Here is a 21,702-nt window from a genome sequence, read left to right on the forward strand (position 1 = left end):
AATCTTGAGGGCTATGAAAATCGAATACTGCTAATGCTACAAAAATAATCAATTAAACCTTAGCTTTGGATAATACCCCATAGCTCAGAGAAGTAGAAAGAATGTTTTCTTCCTGTACAAATTCCCATAAAATTGGGAGTGGCATACTATTTTGAGAAGGCCTAGTTCTTCATAAAGGAGCCCTCGTGGTTCAGTGGTTAAGCACTTGGCTGCTAACTGAAAAGTTGGTAGTTGAGATCACTCAGCAACTTTGCAGGAAAAAGACCTGGCAATCTGCTTCCATAAAAATTATAGCCTAGAAATCTTTTGGGGGCAGTTCTACTCTGTCACATGGGGTCACTATGAGTTGGAATCAACGGCACCCAACATCGTCAAGTTCTTAGTAAGAGAATTGAAAATGTGTTAAAACCACAAATTTTCTACCCCAGTATTCAGTCATTCTTAATGGATCTTAATGTGATTACGCATATATATAACATTGCATTTAAAAGCAAGACTGAGGTTTTTAAGATAACTCCTAGTTTCATAGAAGCTTTGTTATGTAAAACTATTAAAAAAAAATAGGATTTATGTAGAGCTAAATGGGAACTTAGAAGTCATCTTATTGTGAGGAAGAAGAAAACTTGGAAGTGGGGCATAATAATATTCTCCATTCTATTGGGAAACCTGACAAACCTTGCAAAAGGGTGTTATACAGAAATTGATACGAAGATATAATAGGTAAGGCTTCAAGAGCTGTTGGAGATTTTCGTTTACTGGGTGGGGTCTTCAGTAAATACTGTAGTTAATTGTAGGCTGCTTGAGTTTGAAGCCCAGCTCTGCCAGTTATTAGCTTAGAACCTTTGGCAAATAACAGGTTACTTAATCTCTTTGTTCCTCAGTTTCCTTTTCTGTAAAATGTAAATGATAATAGGATTAAGGATAATAGGATAAAGGATTGTTGTGAGTGTTAGATTAATTAATACTGCTTAGAATTTAGAGCTCAATAAATGTTAACTGTTATTACTATATTTAAAAGCAAGGAAGAAGTTTTAGCAACTGTATGACAGTTGTTGGTAACAATGTGTAATCTAGAAGCTTGTATTTTTAATCATTAAAATGGAATATAGATGAATTCTTTTGTGATGTAGACAATTAGGTATGTGATTTGCAGTTATTGGTTCTTAAAATATATAGTTTTCATAAGGATCTTATCATCAAAGAAGCACTAAACTGTATTCCACATACTTCTCTGTTAAGTATATTTAAGTCATTGAAAAAAGTTAATTCTTGTTCATTTGACTGTTACAATTAATCGTGACTGTAATAATTACACCATACTCTCAGCTAAGTAAAATTGCCTGAATTATGAGAGGGTTAGGTGTGATGGTCCTCAGAACAGATGGGAGAGCTCATGCAGCATAGGGTGATAACAATTTTTAAATGTTTTGTGGCTTGAAGTATGCTTAATAGAAAAACCAGGCTGTCTTGCCCAATCACTGTAATATACTGTACTCAATTACTAGAAATAGCCACACACAAAGTCATCATATATTTACTAAATACTTTAAGGCTGGGGCTTGCTGGGAGGTCATAATCTAGTTGAAGGAAGGAGACGGGCAAACCAAGTCTTAAATATAACAAAAGATAGAAATAAGGGACCCTAAGTGAGGACCTGATCAGTTAGCTAAATAATTTGCAATAGTGGTGTAGGAAATCAGAAGAAAAAGAGAGCTTTTGATATTAGGTTGATCAGGATTGCCTTCAGGAGAAAGCAATATTTGAGCCAAGTTTTGATTGACCAACAGAAGAGAGATAAACAGCAAAAGGCAGCTGGAGTCAGATAGTGGAAGATCCAAGGGTCTTGCCAAAAGACATTAAGACTTCATTTCATAGTTGTACTGCTGAGCTACAGAGGCAAATATGCAGCCGAGCCTACAAATTTGAGAGATGGAACAGCTCCCTGTTGGTGAAGCATTTGTGAAGTCCCTGACTGTTTACTAGCTATTAAGCAGCACTAGACCTAGAAAAAGATCAACTCTAGTCATAAACTCTAAAATGATTTTTAACTTATAGAAAAACCTTAGATCTTTAGCAACTTATGCATGTAAAGCGAATACTTCATTAATACTACTAGTTCCAAACTAGGCAAGGAAGATAAGAGCTAAACCATAGTTTTCTTTTAAGGTTTAATAGTTACTGAGGTCACCATCCTTGTTATGTATAGCAGGGACTCATATACTTACCTCTATTTATTAAACTGTTTTTTTTCAGAGGGAGTATATGAATATATAATTTTTATTGCAAAGTATTTCTGGACCTATTTATAAGATTTTTCAAAATGAAAATGTTAACAGCCTATTTCATGTTATTTTCAGTAAGTTATGTTAGTGTCTGTTCTTGAGGAAAATGATTCAAGACTTTCTTTTTTAAAATTTTTGGCTTTGTGTTTAAACAGAGCAAATGATGCTAGAAGAACTCCTTCCACCCCCAAGTAAAGGACAAAGAATTTAAATTCTGAGACATTGAGGTCATGTTTCTGGTTATATATGAGGTTTAGGTTAAAATTTTTATTATAAAATATAAGCTAGTTTCCTCTTTTTTGCCATGAGAATTTTTTTTTTTTATTACTGTGTATACCTATACAGTCTACTTAGTCAGGGGGATAGCAAAGTTTATAAAATATATCATCCATAAACATTATTTTAGGTTATTTGCATCGACGTGTTAAGAACACTTAATTGTGCTCATGAAGAACCTGTACATAGACCAAGAGGCAGTTGTTCAGACAGAACAAGGGGATACTGAGTGGTTTAAAGGCAGGAAAGGTGTGTGTCAGAGTCGTATCCTTTCACCATACCTATTCAGTTTGCATGCTGAGCAAATAGTCCGAGAAGCTGGACTATATGAAGAAGAACATGGCATAAGGATTGGAGGAAGACTCATTCACAGCCTGCTTTATGCAGATGACACAACCTTGCTTGCTGAAAGTGAAGAGGACCTAAAGCACATACTGATGAAGATCAAAGACCACAGTCTTCAGTATGGATTGCACCTCAACATAAAGAAAACAAAAATCCTCTCAACTGGACCAATAAGCAACATCATGATAAATGGAGAAAAAATTGACGTTGTCAAGGATTTCATTTTACTTGGATTCACAATCAACACCCATGGAAGCAGCAGTCAGGAAATCAAACAATGCATTGCATTGGGCAAATCTGCTGCAAAGGACCTCTTTAAAGTGTTAAAAAGCAAAGATGTCACCCTGAAGACTAAGGTGCGCCTGACACAAGCCATGATGTTTTCAGTTGCCTCATATGCATGTGAAAGGTGGACAATGAATGAGGAAGACCAAAGAAGAATTGATGCCTTTGAATTGTGGTGTTGGCGAAGAATATAGAATATACCATGGACTGCCAGAAGAACGAACAAATCTGTCTTGGAAGAAGTACAACCAGAATGCTCCTTAGAAGCAAGAATGGCGAGACTGCGTCTTACATACTTTGAACATGTTGTCAGGAGGGATCAGTCCCTGGAAAAGGACATCATGCTTGGTAAAGTACAGGGTCAGCAGAAAAGAGAAAGACCCTCAGGGAGTTGGATTGACACAGTGCCTGCAACAATGGGCTCAAGCATAACGATTGTAAGGATGGCGCAGGACTGGGCAGTGTTTTGTTCTGTGGTAAATAGGGTCGCTATGAGTCGAAAGTGACTCGATGGCACCAAACAACATAACAACAACATTGACGTATTACTGAAGTTCTGTTTACTATATGTTTAAAGCTCTTTCCTAAACCAGTGGGTTTTGGGATTACTTATTAAGATTAGAATTATAGTCTTGGAATGAAACTGAGGAAGTTTTTGAATGAATAGTGTTACAAATGCTAATGATGAAGGTCTAGAAATAATCAGTGTTCATAAATCCTTAGAGCACTGCTTTACAGCGTCCATGGACCTTCTGCATTAGAATTACCTGGGATGCCTGTGAAAATGGAGAATCCATGGTCTCACGTAGTTCTTTTGAATCAGGAACTGGGTGTGGCACCTGGGAATCTACATTTTAAAGTAGTACCTTTGCTCCGTAAGTGTATTGTGGTTTGAGATTCACTGCAACTATAATTTGCAACATGCTTGGATCCATGTAATCTAAGATATTACATGGTTGTTAAAGTACGTTTATGTGTGTTTGTATGTGTCATGGGCGCTTTGAATTCATTTTAAATATTTAATAGTCAAATTAATATGTGTCTCAGTAGTTTTCATAGACATCTCTACACCCTATTTTTTTTAAGTTAGTATCTTACTAGTTTATTGAAACTGTGCCTAATAGTTGCAACAAGACTGTTCCTTAACCAGAAAAATAGATATCCTTTATAAAAATGGCTTGGAGGCAATGTCTGACCTCTTCCAGACATTGCCTAAAGGGGAAGGAGAGCCAAGATCAATAGCACAAGGCTGACCCCCCGAGGCGGAGGCCAAACAAGCCCCCTCTCTCCGCTATCTTACCAATTCTGACACCAACTGTCCCTCCCATAGTACTCTCTACTAGGTTCGATAATTCATTGCCATGGTCACACAGAACCCTAAGACCATACTCACAATGATGGGGTTTATTAGGGAAGTAACATTGCAATTCAGGCTCAGGAACACTCAAGGATACAGTTCTTCCATCAGGACAGCCTCTTCCCACCTGTGCTTGCAGGCATGCCTCTCCCTGGCCCTCAGTGTCTGCCCAAAGGCACTCAAGCTTTCTCACTCCGTGGACTGGGAACCTCACTGCACTGTCTCCTGTGGGTGTCTCCTGCAGGTCTTTCCTTCCATCGTGGTGGTGTTATCTTCTCTTTCCCACCTCCGAGGTGGTTTATTTCAAACCCAGCAGGATGGCAAAACTGACCAGTCCCTTTGGTGGGCTACAATTACCGTATGTGCACGGCACCCAATCACCTGGGTGGGAGTTGCACAACTAGAAAGGCCACACAAAACCGATCTATCACACTACCTCCTTCTTAATGGTTTTAAGAAATAACCTAGATCCCGGCCTCACCCCATACCAATTGAAAAGAACTGTCTCACTGTATTTTAAAGGTATCCTAAGTATTTTGAGGAAACCCTGGTGGCATAGTGGTTAAGAGCTACAGCTGCTAACCAAAAGGTCAGCAGTTCGAATCCACCAGGCGCTTCTTGGAAACCCTGTGGGGCAGTTCCACTCTGTTCTATAGGGTCGCTATGAGTCAAAATCGACTTGACAGCAATAGGTTTGAGTTTTTGGGGTTTTTTTAAGTATTTTGAATGTAAGCTGCTATTCAGAAACAGATCTACACTAATGACCAAAAGGAACGGTGATGTTGCAACTCCAAAAATCATTGATGTTTGACTTAAGAATCCATGGTACTCAAAACTACATGCTAAAGATAAGGGTACTATGGCATCCACATCCTGTTTCCCTAATGGCATTATCTCAGGCTGATGAAAGAAATGATCAAAGGAAATAAGAACCAAGTTCATTTAGCAGAGAACATTTTCTCTGGGTAACCCCCATTTCTTTATTAGAGGCAATTTCTCTTAAAAGACCTTCTCTCCTAAGCTTTACTGTTGTTGTTACGTGCTGTAGAGTTGGTTCCAACTCATAGCGACCCTGTGCACAACAGAAGGAAACACTGCTCTGTCCTTCTCGATCCTCACAATTGTTGCTGTGCTTGAGCCCGTTATTGCAGCCACCGTGTCAACCCATCTCTTTAGGGTCTTCCTCTTTTTTGCTGACCGTCTGTTTTACCAAGCCATGATATCCTTTTCCAGGGACTGACTGATCCCTCCTGATAACATGTCCAAAGTATGTGAGACAAAGTCTCACCATCCTCGCTTCAAAGGAGCATTCAGGCTTTACTAGGTTGGTGTAATGTACTAATAAGGGAAATAAAATTTTTACTTCTTCATAGAGGACAAAACATGAGCTGTATTAATTTGGCTCCTATAGGCAACTCAGATATAACCAAGAGTACTATTATTTTTGTAATTATTCATTTTGAACAAGAAAAGTATTTTCTAGATTGGGGTTATATTTAAATGGGGCATCAGAATCAAGGCATTTAAAATTATATTTATTAAAATTGTGCAGAAACTATGTAAGCAAATAAAATTCACACTATAAAAAGTATTCAGCTTTATGGCATGGATCAAAATAAATATTCCACAGAATTTTCTGATTCTTCTAAAGGGGAAATTGTAATATTATTGTTGTTTATTTACAAAAATATGCGTTATAATACCCACCTGCATTTCCTGAAACTTATTAAAGTAAGCCGTAAAGAATTTCAAGATCTGCTTTTATATTTAAAATAAATGAAATAATACCTGTAACCTCAAATTCATGATGATTTCTTGTTTTTCTTTTAGATGCTCACTGAGGATGTCAGTTTCTTTGTGTGGGAAGTAGATATTGAAGGTTGTGTGGTTTACAAACAAGATCTTTAAAAGTTTAACACTTAAGGTAAGCAATAGCTATAGCCTCATACGTAAATTCATTTAACTAGTAAGGGTTGCCAGATTGTAATTGGATTGCTAAATTTGCTTATTTTTTCCACTGGCCCTACCTAAGCACATTTATTCATATTCAGGCATGAATTCTTATGTACTAATACCATCTTGACAAGAAGTATCAGATTTCATTTATAACTGGCAGTTGATTTAAAAAAAAAGTATAGATGATTCCAAACCAGCTAAGAAGAACGAAGAAACTAAGTCATTTCCATCAAACCTGTGAGCACAACTCTGTCAGCAAAGTTTAACTTCAAAAAAATAGTTCATCAAAAACTACTATCCAGTGCACTGTTCTTTTTTTTTGTAAACGCATTCGTAATCAGTTCCTTTAACCATGTTAAAGCTTATTCCTTACTCATTTCTAAAACTTGTCATATTTCGTATATTCATACTGTTCCCTCTGAATACCAAGCCTCTTCAATATTTCATGACTACCCAAAGATTTCTCTTAACCTAGCATATCTTTTTTCACTTAAAGCATATCTTCTTTCACTTAGCATTTTCTATTTCCAGCTGCTCCCATGACTGTTTACATGCTTACATGACTAAGGAAGTTTCTGACTACCTTTTGGTAAAATGTTGAGTGAAGTGCAGAGGGTACAAACAAAATCCTTCAATGGCAAAGGATGTTTTAGATAAGGTTTGTCAGGTGGGGTGGGTTATAGAAAATGAGAGTATATCGTTTGTAAATGAGGCACTCCTTTTCAGCTCTAGGATCCTTGTTAAGTGGGAATGAAGAGCCAGTAAAATCAAATCTTAGGATTTTTTCGGACAAAACCGGAAATACAGATTTTAAAAATGAAAAATCGGTATTTTTCAGTGTGTTATATAAAATTTTGCCTGTGAAAAAAATCTACTTTTTCCACTATATGAGCCAAATGAAACGGTTTATAGCCTCTGGTGCAGAATTTTTTTTCCCCTTTGTTCGGTTTTTTCTTTATTCCTTTAGAGTACAAGTGCTTGGAGCCTATTTTTTCTCTTTAATTTGTGGTTAGCAGCTTAGTAATTTTGCTAGTTTTCTCTGATGAATATTATTGTCAGAAATGACTTCTCTTGAAAAGATAAGTGATATTACTTATTTCTAATTCATTTTTATAGTTATATATGGTGAACTGGTTACTTGGAATAGCTATTCAATTGTTTTCCTGAATTATCATGATTAGATAATTATTTTATAGAGCTTTCATCCCCACAGTCTAAATCAGGTCCTTCTGATTTAAAAAAAAAAAAGTTTTTTTTTTTTTTTTTTTTTTTGGTTTGATTTTGTTTTTATGGCACTTTTGTGCAGAAAGAGAGTAGCATTAATAGCACCCCTCAATTCATGGTGCACTATGATCATCAGTCCATGCACAAGAAACCAAACCAAGCCCTTGCCATCGAGTCGATTCTGACTCATAGCAACCCTATAAAGCACTTCTTATTTTGTTTATATATTTTCTTTTATTCCCATTTTCTACTCGCATTCTCCTGTCCCTTGCCCTTAGGAAGCCATTCTAACATGAATTCTAAAATGATAACCACTGCACTGTTCTCTTATTTCGTATGTGTTTTCATAATGTGATTATTGTTTTGTGTTCATGTATTTTTTAATTTATATGGAAATTTTTTAATGAATAAAAAAGGAAAGGAAGACTAATAGTATGAACCTTCATGTGCCTGTCTCTCAGCTTCAACAGTTATGGTCTCATGGCCATGCATGTTTTGCCTATATTTCCACCCTGCCCCCCCATTTATGCACATAAAATTTTAATTTACATAAATGGTATTATGCTATATGTATCATTCTGTTTTTTACTACTTTATTTTACTCAGTGTTTTGTTTTTAACATTTATTTACGTTACCACGTTGACATAGCTTCTAACTGCTGCATAATATTCTATGGTCTGAAGCTGCCATTTTACCCGGTGATTGCCACCCAGATTCTTTCCAGTTCCCTGTCACCACAAACAATGCCATGATGAACATCCTCGTACTTATCATCTCCTGGAACATTGTGAGGATTTCCTCAGGATATATATACCCAGGAGCAGAGTTACTGGATTATAGAATATATGTTTATCCTTAACTTGACCAGGTATTGCCGGATGCTCCCCAAAGTAGATACATTGATCAACACTCCTACCAGCCGTAATCCCCTCATCCCTACTACCCCGTGATGTTATCCAGTTTTCTAATGTTTATAGACTAATGGGTGTAATCTTATAGCTCACTGTTTTAATTTACATTTCTCTTATCACTAATTAGTTTGATTATTTCTTCATATACTTGTTAGCCTTTTGCCTTTCCTGTTCTGAAATGCTTGTTCATATTCTTTATTCATTTTCCATTTGGGTTCTTGTATTTTTATTAATGTTTTGTAGGAGTTTGTTGTATGCTTTGGATATCCGTTTTCTGTTAGTGTGCAATAAAGGACCTAATTTTACCTTAAATAAGGTGACCTTTGTTCTTGACTCTGTTGAAATAACCCTTGTAGTAATTGGGGTGCCTTGGTCTGGTACTTCCAGGCAACCCCTGAGGATTTGTGCTGGTGAGTGAGGGCTGGCCAGACCAGATGAGACTCACCTGGGAGGCCAACTCATAGTGGCCGTGTGTACAACAGAACAAAACACTACCCAGTCCTGCACCATCCTCACAATCATTGTTATGCTTGAGCCCATTGTTGCAGCCACTGTGTCAGTCCATCTCATTGAAGGTCTTCTTCTCTTTCGCTAAACTCTATTTTACCGAAGCATGTTGTCTTTCTCTAGGGATGGTCCCTGCTCACAACATGTCCAAAGTATGTGAGACAAAGTCTCAGCATCCTTGCTTCTAAGGAGCATTCCGGCTGTACTTCTTCCAAGACAGATTTGTTCATTCTTCTGGCAGACCATGGTATATTCAATATTCATTGTCAACATCATAATTCATCAATTCTTCAGTCTTCGTTATTCCTTGTCCAGCTTTCGCATATATACAAGGAGATTGAAAATACCATGGCTTGGATTAGGCGCACCTTAGGCCTTAAAATGACATCTTTGCTTTTCAACACTTTAGGTCTTTTGCAGAAGATTTGCCTAGTACAACTATATAAAAACCAAAATTATTAGTGGTTACTAGGAGCGACGGGAGGGGAAAAGAGGGAATTTCTTCATAGGGTGCATTGAATTTATGTTGCTGGTGGTAGAATAATTTGGAAAAAGATAGCAAGAAAGGTTGCACAGCTTGAAAAATGTAATCAGTGTCACTGAGTTGTACATGTAGAAATTGTTAAATTGCTGTATGTGTTGTCGTGTATATTCCCACCACAATTTAAAAAAAAAAAAACCTGAGTCCCTGTGGTATGGGAGTAATTAGTTTTCTTGTCTCGAGACAGTGGCATGGGAGAATTGAGAATTGTTAGTTGCCTTTGAAACTACTCTGACTCATGGAGATATTATGATTAGCAGAATGAACCATCGCCTGGTCCTGCGCTGCCTTCATGACCGTTAGTATGTTAGAGTCCATTGCTGGGGCTGTTAATTCACTGAGGGTCTCTCTCGTTTTCATCGGCACTCAGCTTTACTAACCATGATATTCTCTAGCAATTGGTGTTTCCTGATGACATGTTCAGAGTAAGCAAGTCCAGGTCTTACCATCCTCTCTTCTAAGGAACATTTTGGTTGCATTTCTTCTAAGACTGATTTATTTGTTCATTATTTTGTCAGGCCACAGTATATTCAATATTCTTCACTAATACCGCAGTTTGAACAAATGTCTTCTGTCTTCCATTTTCGTTACCCAGCTTTCCCAAGCATGTGAAGCAATTGAAAAGACCATGGCTTGGTTCAGATGCACCTTAGTCATCAAAGGGAAAGCTTTGGTTTTTAAACTTCTAGAGGACTTTTGCAGCAGGTTTGCTCAGTGCTGTACATCCTTTGGAAATCCTGGTGGCGTGTGGTTAAGTGCTACAGCTGCTAACCAAACTGTCAGCAGTTCAAAACCGGCAGGCGCTCCTTGGAAACTCTATGGGGCAATTCTACTCTGTCCTATAGGGTCGCTATGAGTCGTAATCAACTCGACAGCACTGGGTTATACATCCTTTGATTTTTTAATGGCTGCTTCTGTGGGTGTTCAGCTGCTGTGCAGGACAAAGAAATGGCAGTCTGCTTCCGTAACGATTACAGCCTTGGAAACTCTATGGGGCAATTCTACTCTGTCCTTCAGGGTCACTATGTGTTGACTTAATGACAGTGGGTTAATTGTTGATCCTAGTAGAATGAAATCATTGATAAATTCTATTTCTTCTCCACTTATCATGGTGTTGTTTAGCAGCCCAGTTGTGAGAATTTTCATTTTCTTCACATTCAGGTATAATCCATCTCTAAGTGCTTCGAGTGATCTTCATTTTTGGCAACCAAGGTTGTATCATCTGTATATCGCAGGTTGTTAATGTGTCTTCCTCCAATCCTGATGCCGAATTTCTTCATGCAGTCTAGCTTCTTGGATTATTTGTTGAGCATACAGGTTGAGTAAGTAAGTTGAAAGAATACAGTCCTCCCGCACACCAATTTCCAATTTGGAACCACGCAGTGTCCCCCACTCGTTATGTTCAAAAAACTACCTCTTGATCCATTTACAGGGTTCTACATGAGCCCAATTGTTGTTTTTGCTGGGTGCCACCAAGTCAGTTCTGACTCATAGTGACCACAGCACAACAAACACTGCCTGGTCCTGTGCCGTCCTCACAGTCATTGCTCTTTTTGAGCCCACTGTTGCAGCCACTGTGTCAATCCATTTTGTTGAGGGTTTTCCTCCTTTTTTGCTGACCGTTTGCTTTACCCAGCATGCTATCCTTCTCCAGGGACTGATCCCTTCTGATAACATGTCCAAGGTATGGGAGACAAAGTCTCGCCATCCTTGCTTCTACAGAGCATTCTGGCTGTATTTCTTCCAAGACATATTTGTTCGTTCTTCTGGAAGTCCATAGTATATTCAATATTCTTCACAATTGCTGTAATTTAAATATTTCAGTTCTTCTTCAGTCTTCCTTATTCATTGTCCAGTTTTTGAATGATATGCAGCAATTGAAAGTACCATGGATTGGGTCAGGTGCACCTTGGTCCTCAAGGTGACATCTTTTTTTTTTTCTTTTCACTTAAAGAGGTCTTTTGCAGCAGATTTGCCCAATGCAATAAGTCATTTGATTTCTTGACGGCTGCTTTCAAGGGCATTTATTGTGGATTCAAGTAAAATGAAATCCTTGACAACTTCAATATTTTCTCCATTTACCATGATGTTGCTTATTTGTCCAGTTGTGAGGATTTTTGTTTTCTTTGTGTTAAAGTATAACCCATACTAAAGGCTATACTCTTTAATCTTCATCAATAAGTGCTTCAAGTTCCTCTTCAATTTCAGCAAGCAAGGTTGTGCATCTGCGTATCACAGGTTGTTAATAAGTCTTCTTTCAATCTTGATGCCGCATTCTTCATATAGTCCAGCTTCTCCAATTATTTGCTCAGCAAACATCAAATAGGTATGGTGAAGGATACAACCCTGACATACACCTTTCCTGACTTTAAACCACACAGCATCCTCTTCTTCTGTTTGAATGACTACCTCTTGATCTATGCACAGGTTCAGCATGAGCACAATTAAGTGTTCTAGAATTCCCATTCTTCGCAATGTTGGCCAAAATTTGTTATGATTCACAAAGTCAGATGGGTTTGGATAGTCAATAAAACACAGGTAAACATTTTCTGGTATTCTCATTGGCATTCAGCCAAGATCCATCTGACATCAGTAATGACTTCATTCCATGTCCTCTTCTGAATCTGGCTTGAATTTCTGGCAGTTCCCTGTCAACGTACTGCTGCAGCCGTTTTTTGATTATGTTCAGCATAATTTTACTTGCATGTATTATCAATGATATTGTTTGATATTTTCCACATTTCATTGGATCACCTTTTTTTGGAATGGGCACAAATATGGATCTCTTTTAGTCGATTGGCCAGGTAGCTGTTTTCCAAATTTCTTGGCATAGACCAGTGAGCACTTCTGATGTTGCATCCAATGGTGGAAACATTTCACTTGGTATTCCTTCAGTTCCCGGAGCCTTGTTTTTCACCAGTGCTGTCAGTGCAGCTTAGACTTCTTCCTTCAGTACTCTTGGTTCTTGATCATATGCTACCTCCTGAAATGGTGGAAGGTCGACCAATTCTATTTGATACAGTGACTCTGTGTATTCCTCCCATCTTCTTTGGATGCTTCTGTGTTGTTCAGTTTTTTGCCCATAGAATCCTTTATTATTGTAACTCTAGGCTTGAATTTTTTCTTCAATTCTTTCAGCTTGTAAAATGCCAAGCAATTCTTCCCTTTTGGTTTTCGAACTTCAGGTCTTTGTATATTTCATTATAATACTTCGTCTTCTCTGTCTGCCATTTGAAATCTTCCATTCAGCTCTTTTACTTCACCATTTCTTCCTTTTGGTATAGCTACTCAGCATTCAAGACCAAGTTTCAGATTCTCTTCTGATATCCACTTGGATTTTTTCTTTCTTTTCAGTCTTATTAATGATCTTTTGCTTTCTTCATGTTTGATGTCATTCCACAACTCATCTGGTCCTCAGTCAGTAGCATTCACTGCATGAAATCTATTTTTACATAGTCTCTAAATTCATGTGGAATACATTCAAGGTCGTACTTCGGCTCTCATAGACTTGTTTTTAATTTTCTTCATCTTTAACGTGAAGTTGCATGTGATCAATGATTGTCTGTTCTGCAGTCAGTCCCTGGCCTTGTTCTGACTAATGATATTGAGCTTCTCCATCATCTCTTTCCACCAATCTAGTCAGTTTAATTCCTGTGTATTCCATCCAGCAAGATCCACGTGTATAATTGCCGTTTATGTTGTTCAAAAAGGTATCTCCAATGAGTAAGTCATTGATCTTGCACAATTCTGTCATGGGATCTCCTGCTTCGTTTGTATCACCAAGGCTGTATTTTCCAACTACTGATCCTTCTTCTGTGTTTCCACCTTTCATATTTTAGTCACCAGTAATTATCAATGCATCTTAACTGCATGTTTGGTCAATTTCAGACTGCAAAATTTGGTAAAAATACTCAATGTCTTCATCTTTGCCATTAGTGTTTGGTGTGTACTTGAATAACGGTGTATTAACTGGTCTTCCTTTACATACATGGATGTTATCCTATCACTGGCAACGCTGTACTTCATGATAGCTCTTAAAATGTTCTCTTTGATGATGAACATGTCACCATTACTCTTCAATTTGTCAGTCCCGGCATAGTAAACCATATGATTATCTGATTCAGAATGACTAATAGCAGTCCATTTCTGCTCAGTATTGCCTTAGTTATTGATCTTTATGTGTTCCATTTTATTTTTGAAGACTTCCAATTTTCCTAGATTCATACTTCGTACATTCCACGTTCTGATTACTAATGATGATTGCAGTTGTTTCTTCTCATTTTAAGTGGGGCTGCATCAACAAATGAAGGTCCCGAAGGGTTTACTTCATCTATCTCATTAAGGTCGATTTTACTTTGAGGAGGCAACTCTTCCCCAGTGGTATTCTGAGTGCCTTCCAACCTGAAGGGCTTATCTTCTGGCACTATATCAGATAATGTTCTGCTAGTGTCCATAGGTTTTCACTGGCTAATTTTTTCAGAAGTAAATTGCTAGGTCCTTCTCCCCAGTCTATCTTAGTCTGGAAGTTCTGCTGAAATCTGTCCAGTAGCATAGTTTCCATCATCACAACAACACAGAAACCACCACAGTGCAACAAACTGACAGATGAGTGATGGTGAGCGCAATTAGGTGTTCTGATATTCCCATTCTTCATAATGATATCCATAATGTTTTATGATCCACACAGTCAGGTGTCTTTGCGTAATAGATAAAACACAGGTAACATCTTTCTACTATTCTGTTTTCAGCCAAGATCCATCTGACATCAGCAGTGATATCCCTCACTCCATGTCCTTTTCTAAATCCAGTTTGGATTTCTGGCAGTTGCCTGTACAATGTACAGTTGTTTTTTTTGTTTATTTCTTAATTATCTTCAGCAGAATTTTGCTAGTATGGAATACTAAAGATATTGTTTGATAGTTTCCACGTTCCCATTATCTGTCTTTGGAATGGTCATGAATGTAAATCTGTTCCAGCAGAATATAACTTCAGTAATACATTTCCTATTTTACCCTCCCACAACCTAGCAGTACTGCCTGAGCCTTAGGGTTCCAGGTTTCCTGGCCTAAGCCACTAGCTCAATATACTTGCCAGATCAAAACAGTCCTCTCCACCACCTTACCGTCCCTAGGAATTTTCAAGTTTTCTTAATTTTTGCTTTTTCTCTCTGTAGTTCCCACTGGAGTTGATCATGGGAGAGGTACCCAGCTGTTATACATTCAATATCTGGATATTATCTTTCTGGAGGAAATGCTAACAAAACCTTTATATATGTGTGTAATCATTGACCCGGAAATCAGATTTCTAGAAATTTCTCCCAAGTATATTGTCAAGAATTATTTTTTTTATGGTGTTTTATTATGACCAGAAATAGGGATGAATTAAATAAATGTGTGTTTAATACAATACTATGAGATACTTACACTCTTCATTTTTGTTTTAAGAAATGGATGCATGCATACACATGTACCAAAATATAACAAAGCTTATCTTTTAGTATAAAATGATGGGTGAATTTATTTTTTTCTGTCCTTTTTTTGTGCCTTCTTAAATTTCTGCAATAGACATATATTGCTTTTGTACTCCAAATAAACAAAAAAGTAAGGGTACATTTTAAATAAAGCCGCAGCAGTCAGCTGGAATGTGAGGGGATAGATATGCCAGGCATCTGGTCTACATTTTTCTTCTATTTTATGTTAACTTGACTTTTGTCTAAGAGCCTGAAATCAAGGTAAAAAGTATTGGTTTGTTTTATTTTCATTATCTTATCAAAATAAGCAAACTAGTTCATCCTAATGGTCAGATATTTTTCTTAGACATGTAAGGAATGGTGAGTATCACCCCTATGGTTTTGTTCATTCCTAATTAATCATTTAACTGGATATTTTATAAAATACAATTCACATTAAATAGTTACAACACCGGATTCCAACACCACACAGGATTTGGCTGCAGTCTTTTGTGGTGTCAATACTTTCTCAAAGAGCTTATAGATATAAGATCTTAGTTTTTATAAAAATGTACCATTTAAACAAGTGTAAAACAAACTTACATTGCTTGCTTTTAAACAAATTAATCAGGTTTCGCCACAGAAGAAGTGACATTATAAATGTATTGATAAGTTCTGAAAATATTTAGCATTATCATGAAGGAAAACTTTAAATGCAAGAACTTCTAAAGAAGCTATTCTCATCTAAATTGTTTGCCTTAGTACTCTTTATTTTTGCTAATGGAGGGAAAAAAAATTGAAGCAGTTTTAAAACTTGTTTTTTAAGTTAGACATTAGAAACATTACTCATTTGTTCATGTATTCATACATTTAAAAATATTTTTGTACACCAGTTATTTCCCTGTGATTGTTTTAAGAGCTGGTGTAATAAAGGAGACAAAAGTCCCTACCCTCATATAGCAGGAAACAAACAATCAACACGTAAAATAATTACATAATGTAATTTGAAACCATGACATGTTCTAAAAAGAAAAATTAAGTGCTGTAAGGAGGTAGATAGTGACAGAGGGAGGTGCTATTTTAGATAAGAATGATAAGGGAAGACTTCTCTGAGGAAATGATATTAAAGCAGAAATTTTCTGCATGAATGGAGTGGTGAACCGTGTCTGGGGGAAGGGTGTCCCAAGCAGTGAAATGGAACAGCAAATGAAAAGGCTTTTGGGTCAGCAATAACTTGTGTGTTTGAGCCATAACAAGAAATCTAGTGTGCTGGTATGGAGAGAGTGAAGGACAGAATGGTTTGAAATTAGATTGAAGAAGAAACAAGGTCAGACATGGGAGGGCCTTACAGGTTATAATAAATAATTTAGGTGATAAGGAGTTGTTGATGGGTTTTGAGCACGAGATTGATGTTATTTGTGAAATTTAAAACATCTTTGGAATACGTATTTGAACTTTTAAGATAACTAATTTAAATAACGTTAGTTTTTTTGTTTAAAAAGCAACTCTTTAGAAACTATAAAATAATAAATTGATACTTTTTTACTACCCAAAAATTAATTAATTAGAAAAAGATTAACATATGATGGTAGAAAGAAAGAGCAGGGCAAAGTAATACAAAATATGCTAATATCATATTGCTTAAGAGGTGAACTGATTTTGAATACAGAAATAAAGGACAAAGTTATGGAAATTACATGAGTTAATTGTAAATACAACATTTTATAAATTTATAAATATAAACATAACTATAAGAAACAGTATTACATACAGAGAAACTACACATGGAGCAAAATGAGATAACAGAACTCATTTATTCTCTTTAAAAAATGAAGAAAGCAGATTGAAATAATAATAGAACAAAGACCAATTCTATTTGTCAGATAAATAAATATAACTGGATGTAACTCACAGTCTAGTGGATTCCCAGCTAGACCACAAAGCAAAATTCTGTTCTCTGATACATGCAAGAGACACAACTAAAGGGTTTTAGAAATGTTGAAAATTAAAGGAAGCAAAATGTTTATATCAGACCAGAGGAATTCAGTCCACATAAACATTAAATGAGATCGATACAGTCATTTTTTTAATTTAAAAAGTACAGTTTTCCGGCTACGTGAAGATGTAATAGTTATGAGTGTCTATTAACCAAATAACGTGGCATAAAGCAAAAATAGGTGCAAATACAAGGGAAAATAGAAACACAGATTACCACAAACTTGATGGTTTAATGAAACAGATTTATTTTCTCACAGTTTTAGAGACCATAATTCCAAAATCAATATCATTGGATCTAAATCAAAGTATTAGCAAGACCTGACTGCCTCACTGTTGCTTCTTCCAACATCTGACAGCTGCCAGCACACCTTGCTTATGTCCACATCACTCCAGTTTCTGCTTCTTTGGTCACATTGTGTCCTCCTCTCCTCTCTGTTTTCTCCTCTTCTGTTTGTGTATACTCTTCTGCTTCTCTGTTATAAGGACACGCGATTGTATTTAGGACCGCCCTGTATAATTCAGGGTAGTCTCCCCATTTCAAAATCCTTTATTTGATCACAAGTAGAAAAACTTTTTCCTTATAAGGTAATATTTACAGGTTCCAAGGATTAGGACTTGCTATCTTTGAGTGGCTGTTGTTTAACCTGCTTGTATGTAATCAGTTAAGTTCCTTCTTCTACATGTAGAGTGGTACTAGCTATGTACCATCCTTGGGAGAATTAGGAAAGTACTACACTTGCAATAACTGAGAAGACAGTCACGCATCATTTTCTGTAGGATTTAATTTTCTTACAGAATGCTGGTTGAAAAAAGCACGAATTTACAGAATAAATAAGATTATAAACTCCAGAAATGGAGCCTAATAAATGCAGGAACATAGTAAAGAGCAAAGGTGGCATCTCATATCAGTGGGGAAAAAAATGGACTCTTCAGTACATGGTATTGGGGCAGCTGGTCAGTCATCTGGAAAGAAAAGTTTGATCCATACCTCCCACCATACACCAAAATATATTCTAAATAGGTCAAATATTTACATGTAAAAAATGAAGCCATAAAGGTTCTCAGAAAACAGGAGTTTTTTTCTTTTCTTTTCTTTTGTAACTTCAGAGGGGACAAAGCTTCCAGACAAAATCCAGAAGTCACAAAAGAAAATAATTAACTTGACCACATTAAAAAAAAGAAGGAAAAAACAAAACATTATAAGCAGAATCAAAGGCTAACTACATTGAAAAGAAATATTAGCAGTTCATACTGAAGAGAAGACGCTAAATTTCCTAAAATATAACTGGATGAAAATACAGAATAAAAGGTCAAAAACACTACTGGAAAATTGGCGAAGAATATAAACAGACTGTTTACAGAAAACCAAATACAAATGGCTCTTAAAGAAAAAAAATCTTAACCTCACTCCTAATAAAAGTAAAGCAGATTTCTGCCTCAGTGAAATACTATTTTTCACCTGTGAGAATTGCCAAATATCCCAGAGTTTGATATAATGCTTTTGGTGAGACCGAGGGGGTATGGGCATTCTTTTATGTTGATGGTGGGTGTGTGAATTGTCACAAACCCTAAGGGAGTAATTCGGCAATTATCTTATACATTTACATTTACCCTTTACCATCTACATTTGTCAAATGTGCCCATTGGAGTTTGTGTATTTGTTTTAGCAGAAGAGTGGCATGATCTGACTTAAGTTTTAAAAGGGTTACTCTGGCTGCCGTATTACAGGCAGGCTGATGGGGAGCAAAGCTAGACACTCAGGGAGAGAGGTGAGAAGTTCTTAAACTTTAGATATATTTTAAAATTAAGCCAACTAGATTCCTGACACACTAGATGTGCAGTGTGAGAGAGGGGAGACTCAGAGAGGAGAAGGTGTGAAATCCTCATCTAGGAAAATGGGAGATAAATGGAACAGAAATGTAATATGATTTCCTCGGAACATAAGGGCCCACTTGAGTTCTTCATTAATTTAAAAATGAGACCAGTCAGCATGGTTATGGGTTTTTCTCCAGCTACATGAAGCTGCATGGTATAGGCCTCATCAGGCCTAAAGAGATAAATCTATATGGTGTTACGGGAAAATGTGCTTGTTAAGTAAAAAGGCGAGTTGCTGGACACCATAGAGAGTATGTTCACATTTGAAAAAAATTTGTTAAAAGAAGTACATGTATTATTATTTCTTATCCATATAAAACTTAAGTATGTTTTCCCAAGGTTTAGCTGAGCATGGTTGTCATGTAATCATTCTAGACAATAAATGTATAAGCATCCAACAATCCTGAATAGATCAGGGCTGTTATTTTTACTGTATTAACAGGTGGCAAATAGAAGGTAGGTGTCAATTATAATACAGAGGTGACAGGTAGATCATGACCATTTTTAAGACATAAATTCATTTCTGAGTGGTTAGTCTTCTAAAAAAATTAAACTCAGATTTTATAGACTTTAATGTTAATCATGTGTTACTTATTTTGTACTTAATACAGTATATGAAATTTTTTATATGAAGTGTGTTTCTGAGCATTTGTTTACTTAAAATGCTTAAAAGTTTTAGCGTGTAAGAACTTTATGAAATCATGAAACATGCTTACAAAATATCAGAAGAGCCAGATGGACTGTCAGCCACATTGAACCTCTAGTGAACAAAGCTGGGAAAACAACATAAAAAAAGAAAAAATCAAAGCGGAAAGATAGAAATGTCATAGGACAAATCAAACATATGCAGAGAATGTGGGTAACCAATGAGCTATAATTAATAGCAAAGAGAGAATGTCGGATACATCTGAAATCAACCCAAGGCGTGATATTGTAGACAATAGTCAAAGACATTGCATGAATACACCACTTGCCATGTGAGGGAGCACCTTCACTTGACCCACTATCTGAATTCTCTGTAAAGGCTGCCTGTGGGAAATATACTCAAAGCCAGAAACAACTCAGCAATGAGATTTCTTACTCATTGTAATTTCCCATTAACCTGTTGCCGTCGAGTCGATTCTGACTCATAGGGACCGTACAGGACAGAATAGAACTGCTTCATAGGGTTTCCAAGTAGCACCCGGTGGATTCGAACTGCCGACCTTTTGGTTAGACGTCATAGCTCTTAACCACTACGCCACCAGGGTTTCCCATTGTAATTTACCCAAAACCCCAGTGCCATCAAGTCGATTCTGACATTGTAATTTAAAAAAAAAAAATTACAATGTCATTGTAATTTAGTGGGTGCTAAATTACTACTTGTAGTGAGGGACAAATATGTAGTGTTCTCTACAGATTTCAATCACTGAACTCATTAAGAACTGTGACTGAGAACATTCAGTCACAGTGAAACATATGGATGATAAAACAAAGTTACAATTTATTTATCATTATAAATATCTCATACAATATTGTGTTGCCATCAGTAGAGTTCATACAGGCTTCTAGTTGCAGTTCTGAAAGGCAAAAGGCTCTGAAATAAAAAAAAAATTCTCCCCACCCCCACCCAATTCACTGGGCAGCAAAGCCTAATTTACCTGGGTGCATTAATGACCCACTTGAGTTAATCATGAATTCAAAAACTATTTCTAGATTTGTGAACTGTCTGTATTTTGTAATTTATATCTAAAGGTGAATATTCAGTATAGAAATGTTAATCTATTTGATCATGAGATGCCTAGACCACACTGGTTGGTATAAGGTAATATGCAGAAAGTATATCAAATTACATTTCTGAAATGTGGAAAATTCCAAATTCCTAAGTACATTTTTTCACAAGAGTTTCTAACATAGGTATACAAAATTTCTAGAATAAGGTGTGCCAGATATTATTGATATTATCTGTGGAGGGAAGAGAAGGGGCTTTTTTCACTTTATACCCTTTTATCCTTTTTTAATTTTACCATGAACATGAGTTAATTTATATATGTATATAAAAAACTTTAAAATAAACCATGGTGCATTTCTGTAACGAGAAAAATCAGTTTGCCTCATGTTCTATTTTATGGTTTTAATGATTGATAGAAAAGCCACCTAACAGTGTGGGAAAAAGACTTAGCAGCAAGCTGCTTCTGTGAAGAATACAGCCCAGAAAACGCTATGGGACAGTTCTACTCTGTCACGTGGGGTCTCTATGAGTCAGAATTGACTTGACAGTGCCCAACAACAACTCTTAACCAAGAGACTAGAGGAAAAAGAGGTTATTGTGAACTGAAGTGCCTAGGATACACCTTATGGAAAACTTGGGGCTTGGGCTAAGTCTTTAAATTATGAAGAGAGCTTGGATAACAAGCAAGGGAAGAGCATACACGAAGGAAGAACGTTAGGTGAGAATTCATACGGTGTATGCTTTTGTTGGTCTGTAGTTTTACAGATAGTGCAGATCTGTTATTTTCACTTTTTATTATCCCATTATACTTTAGTTCCTGTATCTAGTACTGGAAAATATTTTGCAATTGAGAATTAAGTTTTATAGACCTTTTCTTCCCTTATGACACAGTAATAATTGATTTTATGTAGTTTGCATGTCATGAGATCTGGAAGACACCGATTTGATAGCAGCTAACAAAAACAGCAACAGCAACAACTGTGT

General features: G+C 36.6%; 1 long non-coding RNA gene across 2 annotated transcripts in view; it reads left to right on the plus strand.

The window, feature by feature from the left end:
- LOC126077681 (uncharacterized) overlaps window positions 1-21,702 on the plus strand; it is a 210,025-nt gene that overhangs the window by 174,492 nt on the left and 13,831 nt on the right. For both annotated transcript variants that reach the window (XR_007517829.1, XR_007517828.1), the window contains one exon: window positions 6,376-6,469. This is a non-coding gene — a long non-coding RNA (uncharacterized LOC126077681). The remainder of the gene's footprint in view (window positions 1-6,375; window positions 6,470-21,702) is intronic.

Source organism: Elephas maximus, chromosome 6 (assembly GCF_024166365.1).
Source record: "Elephas maximus indicus isolate mEleMax1 chromosome 6, mEleMax1 primary haplotype, whole genome shotgun sequence".
Lineage (NCBI taxonomy): Eukaryota > Metazoa > Chordata > Mammalia > Proboscidea > Elephantidae > Elephas > Elephas maximus.